Source organism: Cryptomeria japonica, chromosome 7 (assembly GCF_030272615.1).
Source record: "Cryptomeria japonica chromosome 7, Sugi_1.0, whole genome shotgun sequence".
Classification (NCBI taxonomy): Eukaryota; Viridiplantae; Streptophyta; class Pinopsida; order Cupressales; family Cupressaceae; genus Cryptomeria; species Cryptomeria japonica.
Window position 1 is genome coordinate 423,210,164 of NC_081411.1, and position 13,466 is coordinate 423,223,629.

The window sequence follows — 13,466 nt, forward strand, 5'->3', positions numbered from 1 at the left end:
TGGAACTCGGGTGAGCTCACATGCTGATTGATAGTTGAACTACTGATTTGGGGGTGAAACTGAATAGATTGAATAGATTAATGAGTTAACTCATTGAGAAAAAAACTGATTGAAAGATGAAAAAGGGTGATTGGAGGATAATTGATTGATGACAAAGAAAGATTTATTTAGAAAAAGTTAACTAGAAGATAGAAAAAGAATGATTGGAGAGAATTGAAGAAATGGTGTAATTAATCAATTAATTGAAAAGATCAATTAAAATAGATGGAATAGTTAACTAATTGAAAGCTTTTTGGAAAAAAGCAAAGTGGAAGATAGAAATAGGAATTGGAAAGATAATTGATTTAATTAATTAATTGATTGAATTAATTAATTTAGCATGTGCTTGCACTTTGACTTTGATTTTCAATTTAATCTTTGCATGAGACTTAAATCAAATATTAAATTTATTTTAAATTCAATTTGTTATTTGAATATATTTAGAACTTGACTTTGGAATTCAATTTGATTTTTGAAATCATGCACATGTATTTGAAATAAAAAGAAATTGGAAGAATATGAATTTGAATGAAATTAGAAGAATTAATTAGCTAACTAAATAATTTTTAAAAATTATTTAATTATTTAAAAATTAAATTTAATTAAATAATAAAAATTATTTAAATTAAATGATTAAAATCACAATTAATTAAATAATTAATATTTAATTAGTATTTAGAAGAGGGTTGAATGATTAATTGATTAGAAATAGAAATTGAAAATGAAGTTATTTAAATAATAAAGATTATTTAACTTGAAGGATTAATAATCACAATTAATTAATTAATTAATATTTAATTAACATTAGAAAATGGTTAAAATGATTAAACGATTATAGAATTGAAATAGAATAATTAGTAAGATGATGAAAAAATATGAATTTAGAAGAATAAGATTAATTAACTTAATTAAAAAATTAAAAAATTATTTAATCAATTAGAGGAATAATTAGTACATGATCAATGAGACATTTTTAGGTGTCTGCATTTGCCCCTCTTTGAGACAAAGTCAAAACGACATTGTTTCAAAGAAAACAAAAATTTCCTGCCCCAGTATGCCCTAGTGACACTATATAGTGTAAATATGCCCCCTCTGAAAAAGTGGTCGAGAAATTCAGAAATTGAGACCATATTTTCGATATTATTATAGTGAGCATTCGTGTGAATTTTCATGCAATTTTGAGATCATTTGAGTAGCCTACAAGTTTGTTGAAGTTCACGGGGACCATGGGCGTCGGAGTGGGAAAAACCCTAATTTTAAGCTATAAATAGTTATTTTGGCCTTTCATTTTCTCATTTGCATTGTGCTGAGTGCTTGGAGATCATTCTGAGTCTTTTGCTTTCCTGCGAGTATTTGATCATCATGGTTGGCTATAGGGCACGAGTGCACTTGTCTGACCGAGTACGTTCTTATCAGAGACCTCCAAGGACTGGCAGCATGGTATATTTCCAAATTTTTTGCTTGTTTTTTGTAAATTTTTCCATTTTTTTCCTAAGGTTTAGGTTTTAGCCATCACGCATACACCTATCGATTTTCACGCATTAGCCTTAAGTGTTACGCAAATGCCTTAAGTGTACTAAAAGAGTGTAAGTGTCACGCATAGGTGCTTAGTGTTACGCATTCCTCTATCTGTTTATGCATTAGTGTTAACTTTTATGCATATGCTCTTGTTGTTACGCATAAGCTTTAATTGTTACACAATAGTGTTAGATGCTACGCATAAGTGTTAAACATTACGCATTCATTGTAAATTGAAGTTTTTTGTCATTCGTTTGATCAAATTTTTATCGTGGTAGCCGAGATCTGATGTTTTTGATGTTTTCTCTATGCAGGAGAATATTGGAGTGTTATACTACCGACAGAGTAGACCCAGTGGTCTTGATCTTCAATCCGAGTTACTTGATGAGGAGGTTGCACATATCTGACATCTCAGATTATATCATGTTTTACATTTTCCAGAGATTACAGCCAGCAAGGCCTTGATTATAGCATTAGTGGAGTGGTGGCATTCTGAGACATGTACCTTCCATCTTCCTACTAGTGAGGCATCCATTACTTTAGAGGATGTTTGGCATATACTGCATATTGCCATCCATAGTGTGAGAGTTGTATATTATCATGATGATGGTGTCATTGGACTGTGTGCCCTTTTTTAGTGTGATGAGCATGATTTACAAATCAGTGGTCATTACGATATCCCTTGGGCTCGCTTGGACTATGATGATCTTACTATAGTATTGTGCAGTAATGTAGGTGGTTTATTGATTCCTGATAGACGAGGCCATGGCTTTCCAATTGGATGAGGCATAGTGCTCCATGATATGATTGTTCATCGTCAAGTATATGATTGGGGTCCTTGTCTATTAGCCATGGTTTATTATCAGATCACAACATTTTTTACTTGGGATAGTGATCGATCAGCTCTAGTGTGACGTTTCTCCAGACTTGGGCTTGGGAGCACATTTCTATCTTGAGGCATGTTATTCATGTTGGCATGCAGCCTGAGGATCCATATGCATGTAGATATACACCTAGTATTAGACACAGGAGTTTGAGTAATAGCTTGTACTAGTGACATCATCTTGATATCTTGCAGCATTTTATGTGGAGACCATATTTAGACTGCCCCGGTTGGGTAGATGATGCACAACACTTGCCTTTCTATAGACAACAAAGATATCTTATTGGGAGGACCGTTGAGACACAGAGGATCATTGAGATGTCTCTTCCAAGATGGGTACTCAGACAGTTTGGAGAGGTACAGGTGACACTTGTTGTTACAATGTACTTTTCTCATGTTTCTCGTGAGGTTTTTGATTGGGGTGTGTGCATATAGCCACATGTGGCGGCTACCAAGTTTGATGCTCTTCAGGCATTACCATGGGGTTGGAGTGCAGGTACCACAGATCTAGGGACTGCACCTGAGTGGGCCAGACATAGACCTATTCCACTGACTAATCCAACTGTTCTGATCACAGTATAGCAGATATGACATCCTAGACAGCAATTGAGTATTGACATGGGGGAGAGGAGGGGAGATGACAAAGGAGAGGAGGGCAGAGGTGGGGGGAGGAGGGTGGTGGAGGAGATGAGGGGGAAGAGGAGGAGGAGAAAGACATTGGTGGAGACACTGAGTCTATGAGAAGCGGAGATGATGATGAATCCTTAGAGTCATCAAGTAGTGAGGATGGGGATAATGATGATATACCAGAGTTGGAGGACATTCCTGCTGCAGAGGGGGGAGGAGGAGATGGAGGATAGGGTAGGGATGGATATGATGATGATTCGCATATTCTCAGATCACGGCTTTAGAATCTAGAGGATGAGGTTTCCAGACTTAGGAAGCGACAAGATGCTAAGTGGGAGGCATTCCGTAGAGACCACGGTGCATTAGAGACTGAAAGGGATCATATCTAGAGGGAGAGAGATGATGCATTTAGATGGATGCAGATGATTTAGGCTACTTATGATAAACATTTTTCTGGGTATCGATGCACGCAGATAGTCTGACAAACTCTATTACGCTGCACAGGAGGCCTTTTATTACCAACAACTCTACCATGATACTATACCTGAGGGATAGAGAGATCCAAGCTTTAGTGAGGTTAGAGGTCATTCTAGTTCTAGTAGGACTTCGACATGAAGGATCAGCAGTGGTGGTGTTATGGGTCCACCTCTGCATCCTGGGGCAGGATCTAGCAGGAAAGATCCACCTAGAGATAGAAGCATTGTAGGTTGATACATTGAGATCATGTTATGATTAATTAAGAAAAATAGGATTTCAGGACCTGAAACCTTTAACAAAGGAGATTAAGATAAGACAATAAAAATTCCAGATCTTATAAACCACTTACAAAATGACTGGCAAAAATGCCAGCAAACCAAAAAGACAACTAAAGATAAAAACAACAAACAAACAAGGAAAGCACTAGATAGCTATAGTCTTTAGCAGGTCCTCCGCCCTTTTCACCAACTGGTCATAGGTGGCCCCAACAGCTTTGAGATCTTCCAGGTCCTTGTTAGGTTTCTTTTCTTTCTTTTTGCTTCTGGTTCAGGTTCTGGGTCCTTGAGCGTCCCTTGTTCCTTCAGTGTCTGGGTCAATATCCAGGGTCTCCTTCTCTTCATCCAATTTGCTGATGAGAGTATTAGTGTTGCTAGCAGAAATCTTCAGGATACTTAAACTCTATTCAGCAATACTCTTCAGGCACTCCTCAATTTTGCTAACTTTACTGGCGATATCCGAGATAGTTTCATCATTAGCATCAGCAAGATTTTTCCTTTCCAGCAGATCTTTCTCTATTTTCTCAAATCTGGGGTTGAAGGAGTCTCTTATATTTTCATCTTTTGCAATGGCATTGAGATCATGTTATTTGAGCCTTTGGGCCATGTTTTATGATTATTGTATTCTGACACAATGCCATTTTTGAGTTATATATATGATATGCAGTTTTGGCGGCGATCTATTATGCTTTGTTTTCCATGTATGTTGTATGATACTATGTATTTATGTGATGCATGTTTATATGATTTATAAATGATTTTTTATGAATACAATGATTTCTATATGATTTATAAATGATGTTTATGAATATTTTTAATGCAATCTTATATGATACTCAAATGAATGCAATTTAAAACTATTTGGATGCAATTTAAAACTATATGGATGCAACTTAAAACTATATGGATGCAACTTTGTTTTTGTATGATAATGTCAGAATATTCTTTTAACTCAGATGTACATTATTTATTGCACAATATATATTCATCACTGAGCCTTATTATGGAACAATGCAGCTTAGCACATCAAGGTATAAGGAACAAAGATGTAAAGATATCTCATTGAAAAAAAAAACACGTAGCAAACAAGGAGTGAAACCCTCCATTATAGGAAATACACTAGGGGTCGAGGTATGTGTGGCATTCACAAGTTGAATGCTCCTATCACAGACACTCACTAGAGAAATTTCCCTAGAACTTCATTGGTTCACACCCCAAATAGCAAAAAAAAGAAAAAGATAATGCCCATAATGGCTCCTCTAGTCACTTGTGAACATCCTTGAGTAGCATAGGAACACAATCTCTCACCAAATGATAAAAGATAAAGACTGACCTGGAAAAAATTCACCACCTATACTAACCTTGTGCCTTCATTCTCAGTTGCTTGATGTGATAGTTGATCATGTCTAATCTCATAAAGTTGCGGACCCCGTTTAAGACTGACCTGTCTAATTTTGAGTGTATCCTCTTCTGTTTAAGACAAGATAATGACCACTTGATATGGATATGATACGATTGATAATACAGTTTGGTCAGTTGATTGCAGATGTTTGACTGGATAGTTGTATATTTTGTTAACTTTGTGTGAAGCGTTTGCTGGATAATTGCTAGGGTATTTGTTTCTTGCGAGACATTTTATTGCAAGTTTTTTTTATTGATTTTTTGATTGTTTTTGGATTTTGTGGATCAATATTTAAATGTTTTTGGATTGATTTTTTTAGGACATTATATGGATGTTTCTGATTGATTTTTTCAGGATCTATTTGATTTTTATGATTTTTTGTGTTTTTCATTGTTTTTGAATTTTTTCAAGAATTTTTTATGATTTGTAGGATTTTTTCAGGACTTTTTAAGATTTTTAGGAGTTTTTCAGGACTTTTTACGATTTTTAGGATTTTTTCAGTTATGCCCCAAGTGTGCAGACTTGTAGGACATGATGATCTACAAAATGCATGTGGAGACAATGAATTTTTGACATGACCTATGTTAATGCAAAATGTATGAAGAAGATGCAGTTCTTATTTGAACAAAGATGATTGTGTTTGTTTAGCATTTATAATACACCAATTGAATTTGAGGTACAAAACATTTAGTAGATAAGTAATCAATAAATCCTTAAGGTCCCTTGGAACATCCAAATTAATACACTTAGGGACTAGGATTTAAAAATCGAGATGCTGAAAACTTCCCAATTGGTTCTTGAAACTTTGATCTTCTTTTGCCCATGTGTGTGCAAATGAGTTAATTCTTGCTCTTGTGTTCACTAAAGATCCTTAGCATCCTATATGACTAGATACATGGATTATTCTAACTTTAAAAGCATCCTGAATAGAGCCTCGCTACCAGCAAGCTTTTAGATCTTCGACGAGGTTATAGACTGTAATTTCTCAAATATTGCTCCATTGTCAGCAGGCGTCCATAGCCCTGACGGAGTTGCTCGCATGTTCCCATAGTCAAGCTTTTTGTCACACTTTGTATGCATGATATTTTAGTTATATATCATTTCTCTTTTGCCTTGTGATGGATATTTGGCATAATACTTTTCATTTTTTATTTTCTTGCTTTGACTTGTAAGTAATGAAACCTACTTGGGTGTGACAATTACAGTGGCGCTTAAGTAGAATTTTAGATTTTTCTCTATTCATATGACCAACTAGATGTCTCAAATTAATTAGAGATTTTATGAATATTTTTGAGATATACCAATTGATATATTTTGGGTTGACAAGTCTCAAATTGTGAAATCATTACCCCATCATAAGTAAAGCGTCGTCACAAGGTGATGTTGAAAATATATGACCTTAGGACCTCAAAGACTTCATGTCTAAATATTTAATAAAGGATATGACCCTTGTTTCTCTTGAATGCAAACAAATGATAAACTTGGATATATGCCTTGTTTTATTGATGCTGCTATATGTAAATGCAAAAATTTTGTGAATGCGATGCATTTGAAAAAGGAACTATATGTGATGCAGTGCTTTGAAAAAAATGAGATGCAATGTGGAAAGTAAAACCTAAACTAACCCATCCCTTAGATATAATATCATTTAAGATGCATGCCATTCATAGGGTCAGGGAGTGGATCTCTCTCCATGGTAGCCAAATTGTATGCTTCATTTCCTATAACCCTTGTTATGATAAAGGGACCTAGCCAGTTAGGTTCAAACTTCCCTTGCTTTTCACATTTTTCTAGGTTCCATTGGTTCTCCTTGGGAACTAGATCTCCCACTTCAAAGTTCCTCGGGCGTACGCATTTATTGTAACTTCTTCTCAATCTGTTCTGGTATCCTTGCAAATGATTTAAAGCAGTTTGTCTCTTTTCATTGAGCATTTCAAGCTCTTGTAATCTTGCAACCCAATAGTCTTCCTCTAATATGATGTGTTTTAAGGAGACTCTTAAAGATGGTAGTTCTATTTCAATAGTTAGTATTGCTTATGTACCATAGACCAATGAATATGGTGTTGCTCTTGTAGGGGTGTGTACCCCTGTTCTATAAGCCCAAAGAGAAGGATTTAACTGCAGATGCTAGTGTCATCCTGCTTCAATAACAAATTTCTTGAGGATCTTTAATATTGTCTTGTTTGTTGCCTCTGCTTTTCCATTGCTTTGCGGATAATATGGTGCTACAAATCTCTGTTGTATTTGAAATTTTTCACACAATTCTCTCATTTCTTGATTTTTGAATGGATGTCCATTATCAGTCACTATGCACATGGGAGTCCCATACTGGCAGATAATGTAATTAAGCATGAATTTTTCTATTTGTCGACCAGTGGTTTATGTAAGATAGATTGCCTCTACCCATAGATAGTAAAATACTCAGTAGTTGTTACGATGAATTTGTTCCCATTGGAAGAAGTAGGATTAACTTTACCAACTACATCCAACCCCCATTGTGAAAATGGCCATGGTAATGTAATAGGTTGAAGATCCTGTGTCGGAGCATGAATGAGGTCTCCATGCATTTGACATTGCCTAAATTTTTGCACATATTTATTGGCATCCTTTTCCATAGTTGCCCAATAGTTTCCAATTCTTAACACTTTCTTTGATAGTGGCGGGCCACTTTGATGCACCCCACAAATTCCATCATGTACCTCTTTTAGGGCAAGTTGTGCTTCTGCTTCATCAAGATAGCAGAGAAGGATTCCATCAAGGCCCTTTCTATACAATGTATCTGCAATAATAGTGTGTTTGGATGCCTGACGACTAAGAGTTTTCTTTTGATTTTTAGACAAATCAGGAGACATATTTTGAGTATTTAAGTATGATTATATCTCATTATACCATAGGGATTCAAGACCCACAATTACACATACATATTTTAATGAGGGAATCTCATATGCCAATATCATTATTCTACAATAAACTCAAATTGAGTTTCATTATTAGGCATATTTAGTAGAGCCCTATTGTAGCCATAGCATTGGCTGCCTTGTTTTGTATCCTTGGAATCTGTTCAAAAGTGATGTTACTAAAATATTCTTTATAATCTTCTACCATTTGTTTATAAAGCATCATTTTATCATATTTTGTGTTATAGTCATTATTGACTTGATTTACAATCAATTGTGAGTCATCGTAGACTTGTAATTCATTTATCCTCCACTGTATAGCAGTACGAAGTCCTATGATGAGAGCTTCATATTCAGCAATATTGTTCGTACACGGAAAATTTATTTTGAATGACTTAGGGATAGGATCACCTTGAGGGGTGATGAAAAGAATCCCAGCTCAAGCTCCATGATTTGTATAGGATCCATCAAAGTACAATTTCCACATGGTGGATGTTATCAATGTAAACACAAATTCACCAGGAAAATCTATTAGTAGCAGGTGACTATCTTGCAAGGGAGCCTAACTGGTCTGATATAATATACCCTTTGATTGCCTTTTTGTCCATATAATCTATATCAAACTCACTTAAAATCATGACCCACTTAGCCAATCTTCTAGTCAATGTTGCTCTACTTAACAAATATTTGAGTGGATCAAAACATGCGATGAGTTGGACTTTGTGACTCAACATATAATGTCTAAGTTTCAAATATGCGAAGATCACTGCTAGACATGCTCGTTCTATAGGAGTGTAATTGAGCTCATATCCAATTAGGGTTCTACTTATATAGTAGATTTCTCTTTCCTTTCCTTGATCATCATGTTGTGCCAACAAGTCTCCCAAAGATGAATTTGTTGCTGATATATATAGTAATAGGGGCTTTCCTTGAGTAGGTGGAACTAATACTGGAGTATTCAGAAGATAATCCTTTAAAGATTAGAAAGCTTCTTGGCACTATTCTATCTATTTGAAAGTGACTCATTTTCTGAGTAAATATTAAAATGGATGGTATTTATCTGCTAGTTGTGCTATGAACCTTCTTATAGAGTGTAGTCTTCCTTGTAACCCTCTTAACTACTTGAGTGTTGATGGAGGTTGCATATCCATGATTTCTTTAACCTTTGCTGGATCTACCACAATTCCTCTGTTATACACAATAAAGCCTAAAAGTTTGCCTATTGTTACACCAAACACACACTTTTTGGGGTTTAACCTGACACTGTATTTCTCTAATTGATCAAATATCTTTGCAAGGACTTCAAGGTGACCTTCTCTTGTCTGTGATTTAGCCAATAGATCATCCACATAGTCTTCCATGAGATTGTGGATCATGTCATGAAATAGTTTTGTCATAGCCCTTTGATATGTTGCTCCTGCATTCTTAAGACCAAACGGCACAACGTTCCAGCAGTATGTTCCCCATGGACAGGTAAATGTCATCTTGTGTTGATCTTCTGGTGCAATCCTAATCTAGTTATATTTTAAGAAACCATGCATTAATGAAAGCATTTCATTCCCAATAGTTAAGTCAACTATCATGTCTATGTTAGATAATAGGAAATCATCCTTAGGACATGCTTTTTTTAGATCTCAGAAGTCGGTACAGATTCTTATGCCCCCAGTGGGCTTAGTCACATGTACCAAACTGGATATACACTCTGCATAGTCAATAGGTCTAATGAAGCCCACATCTAGAAGCTTTTGGAGTTCTATTTTGACCAGTAAAGCAATTTATGGATGCATCTTTCTTAGCTTTTGTTTGTAAAGTTTAATTCCTAGTAGCAATGGTAAATGATGTAATACCAATTCTAGATCTAGGCTTGGCATATCCGCATAGGACCAAGCGAAATTGATAGGAAGTTGTTTGAAAAACTATATGAATTTGTCATTTTCTTCTTGGTTTAATGATTTTGCTAAGTGGATATTATGTACAACTTCTCCTTTTGCTATATTGACTTCTTCAGTTTCTTCCATGAGTAAGGTTGAATTCTCTTTTTCAATAGGGAGGTTGTCTAACTCACTCTTTCCATTGTGATCACTTTGGTCCATATCTTTTGTCACAAAGGCACTTCCCTCTCCAAAGTATGTTGTTCTATCTAGATCTACAACAAATCTTGCCTTGTGATCACCTTGTGGAAACCCTTCTTTGACACTAAGGAATTCTGCAATAGCTTCATCATTTTCAAACCAATCTAGAGTTGGTTTTCCTTCTCATCCCCAATCAATCAAATGTGAGTGTACAAGGGTTAATTCATTGCTTCCTTCTGTTGTAAAATATTTTGATAACATGCATACCTGGTTATCTGAGTGACCTGATATATTTTCATCATCAATAGGCAATGTGTAGTCCTCTATCATGTCTATTACTTGTGGATTGACATCATGATCAGATAGGAAATCATAGTCATGAGAATCTATTACACTTTCTATGTATGTTTTAGTTTCTAAGATTGTATCACTTATCTCATCTTGTTCTTGCATCTGATTTTGTTGTAGATTTGCAGACCTCCTTTGTATACTGGTCACCCTTCGTATGCTCGATATAAGTCATTGTATTCTTTCTTCATCCAATTTATTGGGTGGAGCTTGAGTTGTTTCCCTTGGCAAAAGTATTGACAACAACCAAGGTTATGCTCATTTATTGGTGCTAAGCCTGTGTCTGTTACCAAATTTTCTTGTGTGGATGTTTCAAACACTATGTTGTTGGGTGACTCGATGCTAGGTTCTTGTAGAAGTTGTCTCATATCTTCACCATTTGATTCCATACTAGGAGATATTGGTGCTTTCTTGCATCTCTGAGATGAAGAGGGAAATACTCATGTTGACAACTGACTTTGAGGTATGTACTCTGATGGAAGCCTTGGTCTATTCAATATATCTACTGTACATTGTCTTGCTTCTGTTATATTTGGTACATGTTTATATCCTAACCCTTGATTCTTTGGGTTTTTATTCAATAAAATGAGTTCTAATCTTCCTTGCTTTTGTAATCCCAAGCCTGTGGTACCATCATACCCATGTTTTTGTAGCATCTTGAATTCATTGCCATATTGATCTAAAGGTAACCTGGGTATGGTAATGTCATCTTCTTCTTTATATCTAGTGATTGACATCTTCATTCAGAGATTATTCTTGTAAATCTCCCCACCTAATGAAAGAGCATGAATCTGAGCATCTTACTATTTCTTTTCCTTTATCTTGTTTCATTATCGTGTTTTGAGGCTTCCCAAAAGATCTAGGAGAAAGAGATAATTGTTTGCCATTCGAGGTACTCGAAATAGAGTATTCCCCACAACCAATGTCCTTAATCTACAAAGAAGATGTCGTAGCTATATTCTTCTATATTTTGGTGATCATTAATGACTCCATTTATGTAGTGAGGGGGTGCTACTTGATTAATGAGTACCTGGTTATCTACACTTTCCTTTAAGTGATTACAGTGTTGGAATGGATTTGGTTCCCCCTTTATGGTGATTTCAATGTCGGCCCAATAACATTTTGTACCCTAGTTCTTTGTCCAACACTTGGAAAGTAACCTCTATTGTTATAGTTCCTGTATATGGTGAAAATGGATAACAACAATGTTGAAAGACTAAATAGATTCAACCACAAAACCCTAGCCTAACAACAACAAAGATCCACCATAACATATGAAGATTACCTAAGACAATGCAAATCAAATGAAATCACAAAGATTATACCATCACATGTCCAATAGGGTTTGAATCTCCATTCTTCCTATCTCCATTGATCTTGCTTGATATATTTGCTCTCAGATTTTATGTGCACAAGAGCTCAACAAAGAATGGAAATGTGGTTGCAAGTAGGATTGCCTATGTTCAAAAGCGTAGTGTAGTCAAGTGCATAAATTGATTAGGGTGATAGATTAGGGTTGATAATGAAGGAAGCATCTCCTTATATAGAAGACACAATATGAAATGGAGGGATAAGATTGAGAGGTGTAAAAGGAGGTCGGCTATGATGAGAGGGTAGGTAAAAGAAATAATAAAATAATGAAAGGGGTAGGTAGTGTATGAATTAAGAGATGATGACATGTGTCATGGGTAGAAAAGGTTAATGAATTAATTAAATAAATAAAGATTTATTTAATTAATAGAAGGAGTGAGATCAATTAAATAAATAAGATATTTATTTAATTTAGGAAAAGGGTAATTTAAATAAATAAATGTATTTATTAAATGAGAAATAAGGCTAGAAGAGGATAAATGAATTAATTAAATAAATAAAGATTTATTTAATTAATAGAAGAATTAAGCTTAGATAATTAAATAAATAAAAGATTTATTTAATTAGACTGGACAATTTTGGGTGTCTACATTTGCCCCTCTTTGAGACAATGCGGCTTGTCGCGTTGTTTCAAAGAAGATAATATGAACTGATACAGAGTTGCCCCAAGATGGGAATGATATTACCCCTCGAGAGATTGGATGAAAATGTCTGAAAAGATCGTAGACAATCTCTCAATAAGAAAGAATGGCTAGAAGGGACTGACCAGATAGGATAGAGTGACAAAGTCATGGAATAATGAAGACTGACTCGAGAAACGAGGGCTAGGGCTAGGGCTAGGGCAGTCTATAAGATAGACCACGAGGGAAAAACATCCTCATTGTCATCCACACATCCAAGAGATCAGAGTGTAGAGAGAGAATAGAGCAGTAGTAGTCAGCAGCGATGGCATTGGTTCACATATTCAATCGCATTCACCCGATTTCAGAGGCCAGCAGATGCAGGAGAGCTGGTAAGTACCACAAAACCTCCTTGTACTTTGGCACAATAAATGTTGTCATAAATGCATCTTAAGTAGGGTAATATGTCTTCAAGACTGAATCGACAGTTCTGTGATGAACATACGTTATCGATTAGATAAGCTATTGCAAGGATATACTCAAGTAGGTCCTCTAGGGAAGACTAGAATAGCAGATAGGGCTAGGATTGACAATTTTGTGATAGAACATACGTTGCCAATTAGGAAACTTCTCAAGAGGATTCACTCAAGCAGAGGCCCTAGGATAGGATAGATCAAGGAACTTTGTGATGAACAGTGAGTACCAAGATATAGTACTTTGTGATGAACAAGGAGTACTAAAATATGAGCAGCACTTTGTGATGAACAGTGAGTGCAAATGTGAGCAGCACTTTGTGATGAACAGTGAGTGCAAATGTGAGACGTACTTTGTAATGAACAAGGAGTGCAAAACATGTAGTACTTTGTGATGAACAGGGAGTACCACTAGGATAGAAGCAACACTTTGTGATGAACAGTGAGTGTCACTAGGATTGAGA